Here is a 16,848-nt window from a genome sequence, read left to right as displayed (position 1 = left end):
CCCAGTGCAAAGCTGGCTGGCTGGCCAATGAACAGCATGTCTGCCTCCAGTGATTTTATGACTTCCTTCTCTGCAGGAAATCCATCACAATACCAACTCATTAAAAAAGTGAAACTTTGGAGCACATTCAACTGTTCATTAAAACCCAGTACTGCATTCACATTTTTCCATTGCAGTTACTGTTATTTTACACAGGACCATGAGAAAATAGATATTTACAGATAAAATTCACAAAGTACCACAACCACTCTAAGTATTTCTCAGACACAAACCCACTCCTTGCTGTCTATTCACAAATATAAATCCCATATCAAGCTAGATCTCAGACATATGGCTCAAAAAAAGGAACGGACTAAAGGGCAGGACACTGGAGGGAGTTTTGCAAAGCCCAGCTGGAGTCTCTTCTCATCTAGCACAATATCCAACTCCTCTGAAGTCTGACCAGCAGTCCTGCTCAGTACATGTTTTTATACTGAAGCAGGGAGCAAGGCTGCTTGCACAGATGCCTGTCAGCAAAAGTCTAAGGAACGGGCCCTCTCCCTTTAATCAGGACACCACTAACCACCCTCACATCACTCAGTCCTGGACTCTGAATGGCAGCCTCACCCACATGGCCATGCGGAAAGTGTCTGCATGGAAGGGAAACAGTGGGACTGTTTCTTTTTGTAGTTCTTGTACTGAATAAATTTAATATCACAAGAAGCTGTATTTCTGGAGAGATCAAATGCTTCCATCTTAAGAAAAACTTTTTAAGAAATGTAAAATAAAAAACCCCCATACATTTAATACATAAAAAGGTTTTATCTTTTCTTTTAAGAAGTCATTAGTAATGATACCATCTGCTCCTAAAATATGTATGACAGTAACCAATCACACCAATTCTGTGAAAGGAGCCATGTTCACACAAGCATGATGAGACTGACTACTCTTAGGTTCAACACAAACTGTACAGCAATATTCAATAAATCACTTCCTCATAGCATATATTTCCCTACATTATTAAAACTGTGGACTATCACAGCAGACAGAGTTTTGAATTGCCCTGATGCATAAATCGGTCTTTATTTTCAGTTCACTTGTTGCACACAAGTTTTTCTTCAATAATCACATTTGATAGCAGGTGACTAGATTCATATACTTAAAAGAATAAAAACCAGTCACACTTAAATGCAAAAGGTTTGAATTCTCTCCTGGTAACACCATATCAACATCACATCAAATATGACATGCACTGTGCAAATAACAGCATTTCCTCAGGACTGGGATCTTTTGCTCCCTTCTGAAAGTTTATCATTATTAGCCTTCATTTACAAACAGGAAAATGAAACACAGCAAGCTTACAGAGGGTGACAGAACTCAAGTGAGTCTGTGGAGGAGCTCAGAAGCAAGATCAGACCCCGTGTCCAAGCTGTGTCCTTTCAGTGCTAGGCTGCTTGCAGACAAATCAGGAATGGGCAGTTTAGCTACGGATCAAATGGCTCCCTGGGCATGGAAAGCCAGGGAAACAGAGCACAGAAACAGCCTTCTGTATGGTTGTTTGGCCATGTTTCAGCTATAAAATAAGAGAAGTCATTCATAAACTGTTATCCAGGTATGCTGACCTACGTATGAAAAGGCATGGTAACCACAACAAAGAAGGCTTTGGTTAAGGACATCACTAATGACTAATTTATGCATACTTTACAAGCATTTTTACAAGTAACTTTTCACTATTCTGACATTCTAATTTTCTTGGTGAAATTGGTATAGACTAATATCCCAAGCAGAGATCCATGGTGCAATGAATGAATCTAGAGTTCTACCACCTGGTTTCAGAAACATTAAGAACACAGACACAGGATAGCAAGTTTTCCCTACTGTTATTGTAAGCAAATCTAGAAGTGTCTAGAATTTCTGTTCTATTTAATGACAGTACAACTGCATACACTTAGACAGGAATAGCCAGTTCAAGTCTCATAAAAGTGCTACAGGACACAGATAGCAGCTGTAAAGTCTCATGCAGCAATTTAACACCAGCTTTTCAGCTTTTCAGCTTCACGCCATGAGCAATCACAGGTCTGAATCCCTTACACAATAGCATATTTCTGTGATGTTCAGATTCTGATTAGGCTTCCAGTAATACATGAAAGAACCAATGAATTAGACATGAATTAGAACCAATATGTACATTCAAACTCAATGACACTTATAGATGTCATTTTAACAATGATTTATCATTGTTATCTACAATGTCCTTCACACCTCCCTCAGCTTGACTGCAAATGGCATTTTCACATTCTCATTCACTCATAAAATACAGACTTTTTTTTTTCTCTATTTGTTTCAATAGCATGCATTTAAAGTCATGCAATTAATATCCTAAATAACAGTCTATGTGCAAAATGGCTCGTTAAAATGCAGTATAATTTTTCTCCGACAAGGAAAAATGGCTTTTAACCACTTCTAAGAGTCACCTAGCCCTCTGTCTCAAATGCTGGCTACTAGAGGTTGACAGAAGGGCTTGAAGTCATCAATTTAATCAGGACTGAATCTGACAGCCTTTATTCATATATCTCTATTGTTTTGGGTATTAAAATATGACAATTAGATCCCAATCAGAATTTTGCATGAAGCATATTGTCATTATCACCCCCTGCAGGAATGAGTCCTAGGATCTGTGTGGATTACCTGTAGGGCATCAAGGGATAGCCAACACTGGTAATAAAGTCACTTGCAGGTAAGATAAAAAGTATTACACTACCTCAAATGTCAGCAGGGGATGGATGATGCTTCACACCTCCCTCAGCTTGACTGCAAATCACAACCTTCTCCAGCCATCCCAGCACCTGCATGAAAACAGGAGAAACAGACAAGAGATGAGTTCTGGAACAGCAAACGTCACCTGTGGTGGGAGGGCAACATGACAAAATCCACTATGTGTCCTGGTCCCGCTGTCCCTCAGGGAAGGCCACCAGCAAGGCAGTCTGCTTGGCGGCCCTGAGCGCAGCACCTGGGCTTCTCACTCAAACTGCAGCAGTGCCCTGAAAACCCGTGTCACTGAGGGGCTGCCAAGCCACAGCACCCTGTGCTAACCTTGACATTAAAATGAACACACATTTAAAAGGCTAAGAGAGGTCAAGGTGACTGATCAACTTATTCTTAATGCACATTGCTGGTGAAAATCAGCTGCCCTGGAAGTAATGTCTGGACCATCAAGAGGATAAGTAGTATCTCACTACCACTACAACAACAACAACAACAACAACAACAACAACAACAACAACAACAACAACAACTACTACTACTACTACTACTACTACTACTACTACTACTACTACTACTACTACTACTACTACTACTACTACCACCACCACCACTTCATACAATAAATTACAGCACAGCAACTTATAAACTGGTGAAATTATGAAAATAACATTTCATTTTCCTCTGAAATGACAGTGTCTAAGTCTCAGGAAGATGGCATGCTGATAAAAAAAAAAGTAGTATGTTATGTTCTGAATTCCTAAGCACATTTTCGTTGCCATGATATTTTGGCACAGCAGCAGCATCCAAAACAGTTCTGAACTAGTAGCATTTCTATGTTAAAGAAAAATAACATAAATTCAACATGGAAAGTTACTTCTTCTCAAAGATGCAAGTCAGCTTTTAAAAGCATTTTAAAAAGTCAGACATGGTGCTCACATTATCTGAATAATTCGCAATAATCTGGTTTGTAGTGGGTGGGACTACAAAAAGAATACCAGATTTCACAGTACCAAAGCTCTTTAAAAATCAGGGGAAAAAATCAGTCTGCAAAACCCTCCAAATAACATCTAAAGTACTACTGTGTACATGCAAACTGAATGTCTAGGGTCACACTGCCCTAGCCTGAACAAGAAAAAAAGTAACATTTTAAAAGGGAATTTTCCTTTACTGAGTTAGCACTAGCTGAAAAAAGAGCAACTGAAAAAATAATCTTTTTGTATCCCCAGAATTTTCTCCCTGTTATGTGTATAATTTTAATGTACCGAGAGATCACTAAACAATGGAAGCAAAATGTGCTTGTGAACGAAAGTTTAATCAATATTTCTCTGTAATTCTTCTATAGTGCAATGTATAAAAGGCTGTCACCTCTGTATCTATACCAAAAAAACCCCAAAACAATACCCTCCTCCAACTGCCAATTGAGAAAATCCTTCAACATAGAGAAAAATTAAACAGACGTTTGAAATAAACAGGAAGCCCTTTCCATGTAAAAGCATGACTAATATGTATTACTACTATAAAATAAACCATCCTATGTGTGGTTATCCAAAGTAAAACCTGTAAGTAAACTGCTTTCCCCTTGGTTCACATCATAAAACAAGTAGATTAGCCATGTCCCTACATAGTAAGTCTTTACGTTAGTCTACCCCATAATATGCACAAGACAAATTCTACTATCACACTTTGTAGAAAGGGCCTGCACACATTACAGCAGGCTGAGAATGTAACTGACTGTGTTCCCCATTCATATGTAATTCTACAAGGAGTCTTGTGTTAATTTAATTTCTGACTTTTGAAAGAACTCTCAATTTCAGACAGAATAACTGAGCAGCGAGCCACAACTCTCTTTTCTAAAAATAAAAGGACAGTTTACTGTGGAACAAAGCTATAAAGTCTAAGCCAGCTGTTGACTGAAGTGAGCAACTAAGAACTACTGACAAATTACTTTTTCAAAACACTCACTATGGCATGAAGAAGGGGAAATGACCTTTACTTGACAAAGTCAGAATCCTATTACAATAGGACAGAAAAAATTATTCCAGTAGTCCTTCCAAAATATTTTGAAATTCTGCTCAGCAGAAGAAAAGATCTCTGAGCTATTTTATGGGCAACAAAGGGAAATGTCCTAACTTCTGATTACCTGATTGTACTCAGAACATTTTGTTTCACTCTTGGCAGCTTGCGGTGATGTGCTCCAACCCCTGCTGTTTTTCTGCCTGTGCAACAGCCACCCGGGGTGGATGTGACAGCTACATCTGGCTCACAGATATCAACACAATAGTTAAGGGCCATAAATCTTCCTTGACACCTAAGGGCTGTGAGTCTTGTTCAACAGCTGAGGGCTAGCTGAGCATGCGCCAAACAAAATACGGCTGCTGTGTAAATATGACCATAAGTCAATCATCTTACTCCACAAACAGTGGACAGCGTGAGGCTTGTTCAGCTCTCCTGTACACAAGGGGCTGTGTGCCAGGAGCTCCCCTTCACCATGGTCAACTCTCTGTGTTTCTCCTTGGGGCTGATAGATTCCTTGCCTTAGAAGAGTCTCAGCAATTAGTAACACGCTAAACTTTGGAATCTTACCTAAATGACATAAAATATTGATTGTGCACATACAATCCTTTAGCCATAAAGTGTTGACTGAGTCTGGGACTAAGTCTGGATCCAGTCACAACTAAACTCCAGTAAGAAAATTTAGAACACAGGGGAGTCCTTTCTGAACCTTATGACTCAATAGGATGGTCTCCTGGACAGCTTTGTCTGACCCCATGCTCTCTGCTGTAAACAATCAAGTCTACCTTGCCATCAAATACTGTTAAACTGCTGACACATTTAATGCTAAACTTTGTTAAATCCCTGTTTTACATCAATAAAGATATTGCTATTTCTCTCTTGCAGGTGAAGTGTGTCACTCTATCTGTGGCAGCAGCAAAGGGTGATAGCACAAAAAATGCCAGCAGCAACAGTTTAGAACAGCCATACAAGCACAACATCAGCTACATTTGCACTTGGCTCCGAAAGTCCATCATGTGTGAAAAACAGGCATTACTGTACCGAAGGTAATAAACTAGATGTTAAAATGATTCTTGGAAAAACTGCAGCTTTGCAAAAGGAGTAACACAGATTCATGTGAATAAGAAATACAGGTGAAGCTCTTTTTTTTTTTCCAGAGACATATATTTCTTCAGAAGCACATTTGATTACTGTAATCCACAAGGCAAACAAAAGGATTACACCACTGAGTTGATAGGGCCCATGCAAACCAGTTTGTTTCACAAAATAAGAAACAGACTCAGACTCATCAGTGCCTCAACTGGGATGTAAGGATCTTTGCCGATTATTATCTCCTCATTACGTTCTAAGCTAACCTACTAAAAAAAAAAAAAAATCCGGGTAAGATGAAATGGGCAAATGTGCAAAAGTTCTTTTGGTCTTCAAAAAAGCACCTAAGTAAAGGTCCAGTGCTGAAAAAAAGCTGGAAAGGCTTTTGAACCTGTCCCATGTAAAATTTTAAGGATGAAGTACAAACTAGTGAAATGTACTGAAAACTGGCTGAAACGTCCAGCTCAAAAGATTTCAACCAGTGGCAAAAAGTCCAGCTGAGGCACAGCCACTAAAGAAGCAGTCCAAGAGTAAATGCTGTTTAAATCTTTGTTAATGACCTTTTTCATTGAAGAGGGCTCAAAACAGTGGAAGAGATTGCTTAGAAGTTGTGGAGTCTGGGGATACTCAAAATACTAATGGACTCAAAGCACAACTGCATTAATGAAACCTTGCTCTGAGGACAAGGGTTGGACTAGATGATTTCAAGGCATCCTTTCCAGCCTCAGTAATTCCATGATTCCACAATTCTGTGTATTTACATATCTAACTGAAAAGTTGCAGGCAGCAGACAAAAAAACAGGACGGTATAAATTACATACTTTGGAAGAAAGATTACAAACCCTGTGATTGCATGGAACATTGAAAAGGAGTGGACTATTTCCAAGCAGACACATGATATGGATTCACAAGTCCTACAAAATTGTCCAGGAGTTCCTGCTTCTCCATTATGCTGGACTACCAAAAGACACATCAGAGGATTCCTGACACCTGTGAAATACAGCACCTATTTCCAGAGCATTTGTGCTTCTGAGACTTATCTAAGCAATCCTAATTGTCTCTTCATTCAATTTCTCCTGTATTTTATTTCTTTCCATTTCCAATTAAACCACTACTCTACACCTAAACACAAAGGAAAACAAAACAATTTGTCTGAGATGTATTCTAATTTTATCTGAAAAGCACTTTATTTCCCTAGACTGCATCAATCGTGATGTGTGACACTTCCTGAGAGTCTTGAACTACTTTTTCCTAAACCTTTTGAAAGTATTTATCTCAAACAGAAGGAAAAATGGACTCTTCATGTGCACTTTTAAGTAATTCCAACTATTTTATGGCAAGTTGAACCTGAGCCAGCAGTGCCCTAGCAGCCAGGAGGGCCAACCCTGTCCTGGGGGCATCAGGGACAGCACGGCCAGCCAGGCAAGGGAGGGGATTGTCCCCTCTGCTCTGCTCTGGGGTAACCTCACCTCCAGTGCTGGGGGCAGGTTTGGGTGCCACAGGATAAGAATGATATCAGATCGATTAAGTGTGTCCAGAGAAAGGTGATCCAGATGGTGAAACCCCTTGAGGGCAAGGCTTATGAGGACCATTTGAGATTAGTTGGCCTGCTCGACTTGGAGAAGGCTGGGGGGGGGGGGGGGGGGGCGGGGGGAGCTGGCAGCAAGGTACACTTTCCTCATAGGGGGCAGAGAAGGGGAGGTGCTGATCTCCTCTCCCTGGTGACCAGTGGCAGGACACAAGGAAGTGGAATGAAGTTGCACTGGGAAAGTTCAGGTCTGAAATCAGGAAAAGCTTCTTCACTGGGAGGGTGGTTGGTCACTCCAACAGGCTCGCCTCGTCATGGCACCGAATCTGTCAGGGGTCTAAGGACTGTCTGGACAATGTCTTGGTTATATGGTTTAGTTCTATATGGTCCTGAGAGGGGCAGAGTTGGACTTGATGATCCTTAAAGGTCCCTTAAAACTTGCGATATTCTGTGATTCTGTATTCTTTCTTAGGTTCAAACTTCTTACCTTCCAACTTGTTAACGGGGTTTTGCATCCTCAGCTGAAATAATGTTCAGCAACTGTGAACTCACTCCTTAAATTCTCTCATCAACTTTCTCCTCTGCACAGGAATTCCCTAAATTCCTTTAAGGGAACACTAAGAAAACACATCAGAACCTTCCATCATCATTCCCTTTTTCTTCTATTCAGATAGCAAAAAATTTGAATCTGTTTAACATTTACACTTGTCCCACCAATCTAATCTGCACAAGGGATCACATTCTAGTTCCAAATCACAGTCTTTTTTTCCCCTCTCAATCTATTCATATCCTTAGGAGTCTAACAATAAATCTTGCCCTTCATACTTTAAATACTTCACTGAACCACATTTCTGTTCTTACAGACTTAGCAGTTCTTGCCTCTTTGAATAACAATAACTGGAACATTATCTTAGCAGCACTAAGCTGAGTAATAACTGATTTTTTTTGGCACTTATGGTAGGATAAAAGATGAATTTATGTTTTCCCCTGCATTATGGTTACCAGCATATATGTGGACAGGATAGCTCAGGATATCTACACTGCAGTGCAAGGCAAAATACAGGAATTAATTACCTTCTTCGGCCCTTTAAAAGAAACCATCAGTATCATAAAGGATGCAAACAGAAATCCAAGCAATTTCGCTTGACAAACAAGATAGCTCTTGTGGTATTCAGAAATTCAGACTGCCTTCCTTAAGTGAAATATGTCATATTCCAGCTACAGCTACTTATCTTTTTGTGCTGGAGGAATGTCATGAAGAATAGTTTAGTCAATGTTTATAGAGAGCATTTTGAGATCTGGGCAGCTGGAAATCCAGAACTCTATTAGCTGAAACTGTTGCTGACATATCAGTAACTTAAAAGGAAAAGTATTTTGATAAAGTAACAGGAAATTGCCAAGGAAAAGATTAGAAAAAATATCTGTTATTAGATTATTGTAGATAGTTCTTATGTCCACACTTAAGAGACTAACAAACTTCAAAAGAGTGTGGACCTAAAAATGTTGTTTGAAGTCTGGAGCACCTTCTAATAATCAAGGTAACATAAAATAATCAAGGTAACAGCTAGTTAATTGAGAAACATACATAATGGATTACTGTACCTGATCATAATCTATATGTGGAAGAAACAATAAGCACTAGATTGCACTTTAATGAAATATGAGATACTACAGAATCAAAAATAGAAATAAGGACCAAAAAATAATTTACAAGATTTAAAAACTAAAACAAAATGAAAACTGGAATTTACTAGAAGATGAACAGTATTAATCAAAAAAAATCTCCATCACTTCAACTTGCTTTTCAGGTAAACAAATTACTGGGTACAAGTAACTGGTGACCTGTGTAACAGAAATGGAGAAACTTAGGCAGTGCAACACTGTCAGACATTATCTGGTCCAGTCCCATTCTTCACAGCCAGATCAATTAATGCAATTAATGCACTTCAATTAATCTCCTTTTTGATTAAATATTTTTCAATAAGCACATAAAATGTCAATTGATATGGAAAAACAAATCTATTAATACCAACTAAAGCAAGAATAAAAGCTGTGGTTCCCAGAACTAAGACTGTACAAAGGGAGAAGAAAGAAAACACAGAATTTTTGCAAATACAGCATATTAAGAAAATAACCCAATAAATGTATGTTGCCAAAACTGTCACTGCTCTAAGAAAAGACATAGTGTATAGAATGACTTGGTAAACTGTTTTATACAGAAACATACAAATAGTATTTATTGGATCAAAAAGCTCATGACTAACCAGCATAGTGGGTAAACATTTTAGGCTTTGAAATACAGGGTTTATAATTCAGAGATACAAATGTTATTTTAGGCTTACTGGTGCCTTAGTATGTGACTCAGGCAAAGACGAAACCTCCATGGCTCCTATTTCCCCTCTACTTTTTGAAATGGTTCAATCTTAGCACACTGTTCTTGAGAACAAAGGAGGGAGATTTAGGGGATAGCAGCAAATTTACCTTATCTCCATCACTGCTACGTTTGAGTTTAGTTTGGCTGTTAAGCCTTGCAGCCGCTACCTGAAGCATTCCTAATTTTTAAATGACTGGCTTTACAACTTCTGCAAATTGGTCAAATTCAAACAAAGCATTACCTATGAGCAGTCACTTTCTTCAACCTTCTTTTCACCCAACAGCAAATACAAAAAGCCCACTTGGTTGTCATATCCCAAAACAGCTACTTGGTTTCCTGCCTCACTGTCACTTCTTTTTCCTCAAAAAAGCTAACATTTGCCATTTCAGGTTAGCAGGGTTCAAATTTCACTGACACAAGAAATGTAACTCTTCATGAGTTATTAAGTATTTTGAGTTTCAGTCAAAATTATGTAGCATAATGGGCTGATCTTTCTACGCTTCTGAAGTGTGTTCTCAGCTTTTCAGTCCTGAACTGCACTTACTCAGAGCTGCTGTAGAGTCAGGGAAATCTGAAAGTCACTTGGCTATGCAGAGCAATACGTAAAACCTGCACCGCTGCACATGCAGCTCCAAGGTCTGCATGACTGGGGCTATCAAGAAAGAAGCCCTGTGAAGAGACTAAGTGTTAAAGAAAGGGGTTTACAGAAGTTTGCTAAGAAGAAAGGTGCTGAAATCAGCCAGGAGTGAAAAGTGTAGCTGGGAAGTGCACAGGCATGTAGGGCAGAAGGGCTAAAATGCAGCCCTTCCATCCACTCTAGATCCCCAGCCAGGGGCTGAGTTAGGCATCCAGGCCTCACCAGCTGTTCCTGAAGTATGTTGAGATACTTTGGGACCTCAAATACTGCTGGAATATGAGCAAATGTACTAATCATGTTCAAAATAAATATTTTGTTAATGTAAAACACTGGTCTTAATTTTGTTCGTCAACAATCACCACTGAGATATCATGTAACATGCAAAAAGAGTCACAAAGATTTACATCTTAGTTGTGGCTTTTCTATTACCCTCTGTTGCAAGCTACATATGTATTTTATGTATTTTAATATTCTAACTATATTTCTATTGTGGTAATCCTCCACAGTTTTGGAAAACAAATATTCTTAATGCTAGAGAGTATGTTGGAAAACAAATACTCTTAATGCTGTCTGTTTAACGAAGCCACAAGAGCCATGTATGATATGGCTTTTAGTAGCTGTTTTCCACTCTAAAAATTGCTGAAGAAGAAACATTTTCTGGTGGTTTTAGTCTTCTCTTTCTTCATACTTTCAAAATTTCTAGTTTCTAAAATCTAAATCTGAAGAATGACCCTACAACAAAGAAGCTAATAGATCAGGGGAAAAAGAAACATCTTTTAAAGGTCTCAAGCAAGACACTCAACATTTTATTTCAGAGCCAAATGTTTTGCCTAGGGAGATCTCCAATCCAGTTCCTTAATTTGATGAAGATTTGACACAGCATTACTGGCCCATACCACCCTTGGAAAGAGAGACCCAGAAGAGGTATTCTATGTCACAAATTCTGAAAAGCCTATACAGCAAGGACACTTTAGAGTAAATTTTCTTCCATTAAATATTTAATGTATTCTTTTATTATTTAGATCAACCGAAGAAGGAACACAGCTCCAGAATTCCTCCCTGGAAGTCAATCACAATGAAGTACTTGCGAAAGCTGAGCATTTAATTCATACTCTTCTATCCATCTAAGACTGCCTGGGCTTGCATATACATAAAGATTTAAATTAAAGGATTTATGCATACGAGTTTTGGTTTTAAGTTGTGAGTTCTTGTCACAGCCATCATTTATTTTCTCTTAAATTCTGCTTTTCTGATTTTCATGTATATTTGCGTCCACACTGCCTCTTTAGCTTGAAGTCTTTTTGGTACATCTCAGGAAAACAGCAAGACAATATGCTACCCAGCCAATGAAAAATGGAGTTCAACTAAAAGACCATCAGTACCAAAAGTTAAGGTTTCTTTACCTGTGGCTAACTAAGGAACAGAAAGTATCTGTAGTAGGAATTTTTGGGGGGATGGGGTCAGAATTTACATAGGAATGGGATGGAGAATTCCTCCAGAGTCTGTTTTACCTGAGGTGTCAAGTGAGAACATATATCTTGTACAATTCACATCTTCAGCCAAGTACTTCTCCATTGATTTAGGTTTGTTTTTCCTTCTAAAAATATTAAATCAACAATCTTAAATCAGACTCAGAAATTCAAAGAAGCTATTTTCAGGGGTTGGCAGGAGCACCACTGATGACAGGACTCAGCTTCCAGCCTGTAGCCAATATTAGACTGACTTAGGAATATAAATTTACTTGTGTATTTACATACCTATACTTATTTCATTTAGGTATTTATTGGCAATTCTGTCATGTTTGTTGGTACAGTACACAACAGAAATACTGAATAATTGCAAAAGACGATCAAGTAAACTCACTTAACACTTTCTATTTAAAGGAAATGGAGAGGGCTTTCTCTTCCCATTTCAGTATGCAGCCATCATAAAGGTTCACTGAAGAGATTCCTATATGCCTAACCATAATTCTATAATTTCTAATAGCTTCCTTACGAAAAACTTGTACCTTTATGATGTCATTAAAAACTAAGGGATTTGCAGTTCTCTTGAATTTCTAAGGTACTTTTACTAACATGGTTGTAAATTTAATTGCCTCAGTATAGAAGTGACTTGCAAGTTATTAAGGACTCCAAAATATTTACAACAGAAAAAGAACCTAAAGCAAAGAGATGTGGGTTTTTTAGTTCTCCCTAATCTCAGATTATTTCAGAAGTTTCATCAAAGTGGACTAATTGCTGCTGAAGGTAACTGAGTAGATGTTACATAGAATGCTTCTGGGCATAAAACCTCCTGATTCCCACAAAGTATGTGCATCTGCACAGATGTAAATTATGTTTCCTTGTTCTTTCAGTTAATGGCAAGTTTAATGCAGAGTTCAACTATTTTTCACCCACTACCATAAACTTGAATCCTCATTTTCCATTACTGAATCATTAATTTAATGAAGCTCTAATTTACCTTGTCAGAATTTAAGAACCTAGACTAAGGGATCAAGTGTTTAATTTGTTACAATGTGAGTCTTTGAAAAGCTTATTTACAAGCAGCTATTTCTGTAAGCAGTTCTGTACTGGGCACAAAGAAAAATGAAGTAAGCTTTCTGGAAATAAAACCTGAACATGATTTAAGAAAAATAATATACCAAACTCAGAATGACAAAAGTGACCTATACAGGTAAACAAAAAAAAAAGGAGCATATTTCAAACAACTTTCAATTCAACTTGTTCCTCATAACTCTGGTGCATTCTACCTTGCCCTGCCAAAAATAATGAATCAGAACAGTGGACAGCAGTTAGATTACCAGGGCAGCATGAATTATAGAAGAGATCATTGTCAGACTGAAAACTCACAATAATGGTTATGAAGATAAAAGTAGCATTTCAGAATTTGGTCACTGATCTGGAAAAAATGTGTAGATATGGTTTTGTGCAATTTTTAGAGTGCTCTGTTTCCTTCTAAAGTAGCACTGTGTCCTCAGACCACATGCTGATATCAGAACACTTCAGTAATTTTATGACTTGGAACTTTAGATCAATCAATGATTTAAGTTTTTTATAAAATATAGATTACTTTGGTGGCTGATTATTCAAAGACCTAAAAAAGAAAGCAATTGTTTCCAGCAATTCAGATTGCAATAGCAGTGTGAGAAACTCAAAGTGCTTCTCACCATAGTGAATACTCTTCTCCAAACTCATGAATTTTTAATAAAAATTATCACATAAAATCACACACATATACTGAAGCAAGATGCAGTTACTGTCTCATGAATTTATTGTTTCTGAGTATCAGCCTGCTAGAGAGCCCAGTAGACAGAATCAGCTATACTCACTCACCTGTGAAAGCTAGTGCACAGAATGCTAAAGTAGGAAGAGACTTACCCTGTGAGAACATCTCCTACCAGCAGCAATCCATTCCTGTAACCACAGCTGAAGTGAGGTCCATCAGGAGAAATCACCCCAACAATTCATTGATTTACTTAACTAATTTACATAGGAAAGCCAGCTTCAAGCTAACAGTACATCCTTTTTTCATACAAATACCACAGACCTACTCCTTCAGAACGTTCCAGCTGCCACAATGACTACAGCAAGTATCAAGACTGGCAGGTAGAATACATGTCATGCCCCTCAGTCCCATCCTTCAGAGGGAGTTCATACTCTTGATGAATGACTCCTAAGAATCTTTCAGCTTTTTAGGACATGGTGGGTCCTGTCACATCTCTGAGAACTAGACTTGTCAATAGGGAAGCGTGAATAAGAGCATACTTGAATGAGCACAGATGAATTCAACTCAGACAGTGCAAGAAAGAGCTCAAATGACACCCCTTGTGCATTAGAAAAATTAAGTGAGAAGAATTAAGAGTGTAAAAAAGCCTGGGAACAGGGTGGAATGAAACGTGTAGAGAAATTAATAGAGGAATAAAATATTCACTATTTACACTTTGTTCAAAGGGACAAGGATGATTGCAGAGGCAGGGTGAGACAGAGGACAAGAAAAGCTTGGTGGGGTAGATATGCTGGTGAGGTGGCTGGGTGTCATGTACCAAAATTTGGATTTCTCACTCACCGTGAGCCAGAACACAGTCTATGGCAAAATTTTCAAAACAATCAAGAAAGATTCAAAACAGACCAACAAAACTCACAGTTTTGTACAGTACAGCGTGTACTGACCAACAGCCCATCTCTGGGCTGGCCCACAGATCCTCTTTCCACGTGGGCGATGACTCAGGGAAAGCATAATTCAGACAGTATGGGTGGTGTCACTCTGCTAGAGAGGCCCAGCTTCTCTAGGTATCCAGACAGTGCTTCAGGGGCAGCATGGAGAACACTGAACTAACTTTGTGTCCCCTTTATAAGTCAACATTCAAGCAGCCCTAAGAAAGAGAAGGTAACTACAGTCACATCAATCTGCTGCTCACTGAGGGATCTCTGAACAGTGCAGGTAAAATACACCAGGGAGCAGCCACACAGCTTCTCCAGATGAGTTATTGTCCCAGGGCTGCCACAGGGTCACCAGCCTTTCCCCTCTGATATCTTTCCCTTTGGAGAAAGGAGAAAAGGAGTGGGTTAGTGTTGAAACAGCCTAAAAATGTCTCTCAAGTAGATGACTTTTTTTTTGTTTACTTTAAGTCCTTCATCTCCCTCCTCTTGCTCTCTGTCCTAGTACTCCTCTCTTCCTCTCCCTCATGCTGTTTTCTGACCTTTTCATCTAGGGCTCTACTTTTCCATTATAAATGTGTTCAGTATTTCTTATCTCAACAAAATTCTCTGTTCTAGCAGCCCAGAAGTGTCATGAGTCTTTCTAAAATTTTCAACGCAAACTCATCAAACCAAATACATCCACTCACTAAAGGTGTAATAATCCAGTTTGTGGGCCTGACTTTAAAATATGTATCTTTTGCACCTCAAGAAACTTCCTAAAGATCTGTTTTGGGGAAAAAAACCCAGAATCTTAATTCTATTTTCAGTCTCTTTTGCTCACTGTTCTGAGCTCCACAAATCTGTGGGTTTTTGTGATGGCTACCATTTGAGCTCCTCACTTTCACACTCACAGTGCTCCCTCCTTCCCGCTTATCTTTTGCAAATCTCACCCAGAAAAGCCAGCTTTGCATATATGTAAAATCCTCTGACTGAGCACACTCCTCCTACCTCTTACTCCAAATCAATTCTCTTGTGACACTGAAAATACAGTTGGGAATAAGTTGAAAATAACTGTAAACTCAAACTGAATTTTACAGAAGTAAGATGCAATAAAAGTCTGCAAAATTTTTCTTTTCTTCCCCCTGAACTTAGTATCCACTGCAGCATGGATAATAATAAAAAGTCAATGATTTTTTTGAAGACATTATTTAAAATTTTACCTAAATCTTATTTTAAAAGGTTAAATGACAGCTGAAATGAACGATAAAATTTAAAGGCCAAAGTAAATTCAAATTAATCACCTCCTCAAGTAATTTAAAAAAAATATTACAGGAAATTCTTGCCAGAAAATTAACTACTTGAACAGCTTAAAGCTGCACAAAGAAGAACATCTTCTAGTTAAGAGTTCATAAGCCACTGATTTCATTTTTAGCGAAAGAGTGCATACAGCTGAAGCACAGTTTTTTTATTGCCATGTCAACACAAAAGAACACAAAGGGAAATTTGAAGTGTCTATCTGATATAACAAGTTCTACACTGAAAATTACTTTGTTTCTTTTATTTGATGCCAAAATAGTAGTAAATCAATGCAATCAGAAGGCATTTCACTATCACTGCTTACACTTAAGGACAAGCAGCTAATGCTTTTAAATGATAGTAGCCTTCTCTGCACAAAGAACAGACTCATACTAGTTTCTGATTAATCAAATCATATCAGTTACTCTACTGTTAACTGAATTGAGATATATACAGCTTCTATATATATAACTTCAGAAATAAGCATTTATTAAAATAAAATGGCAATTGCTTACCTTTCATAATACTTTTTGCTTATTATCAGAATGACTGCTGTATTTTTTCCTTCTGAGATGAACATGTTTCCATGCCATGTGTACTTAGGCAGATGTAAATTTCTGCAGAGAAACCTTTTAATTTGGATTTTCTTTCTTTTTTTTTTTTTCTTTTTTTTTTTAAGAGGAGAAGAGCAGGTACAAAACAAATCAGAGTTAGTGAAATGTGGTAGGCAGAAACAATAGATTAGGAGTCCAAACATTTGACATATTTGTGACAGATGTAGGCACTAGCATCCTGGAAATCCAACTTCCACACATACACATTGCGGCCGTATGATGTGCTCAAGTGGTACAAATGTCACAGGAAGGATCAGGGCAGAGTTAAGCATCAGGAATGCCTTCTAATGGCAAGAGACACTAACCCAAATACCACTCACTTCAACTGCAGAATAGCGATTTTGGCATTACTCATGAAACTCCCCTCAATTTTAGACAGCAAAGACAAATCAGTAGGGTTATATATATGTTGA

At 38.3% G+C, this 16,848-nt stretch overlaps 1 protein-coding gene across 2 annotated transcripts in view; it reads right to left on the bottom strand.

The window, feature by feature from the left end:
- GHR (growth hormone receptor) overlaps positions 1-16,848 on the bottom strand; it is a 119,420-nt gene that overhangs the window by 75,505 nt on the left and 27,067 nt on the right. Inside the window, exon 2 of one of the 2 annotated variants that reach the window (XM_066181097.1) lies at positions 2,741-2,825. The gene's annotated coding sequence lies outside the window, so the exon portion shown is untranslated. Of the gene's footprint in view, positions 1-1,341; positions 1,388-2,740; positions 2,826-16,848 lie in introns of those variants that run through there. The other variant, XM_066181099.1, reaches the window with a different exon arrangement.

This window comes from Chamaea fasciata, unplaced genomic scaffold (genome assembly GCF_029207755.1).
Source record: "Chamaea fasciata isolate MVZ Bird 193981 ecotype frontalis unplaced genomic scaffold, bChaFas1.0.hap1 SCAF_4, whole genome shotgun sequence".
NCBI lineage: Eukaryota > Metazoa > Chordata > Aves > Passeriformes > Sylviidae > Chamaea > Chamaea fasciata.
Note: the sequence above shows the minus strand (reverse complement) of the source record. Positions and strands in the feature narration are given on the sequence as shown.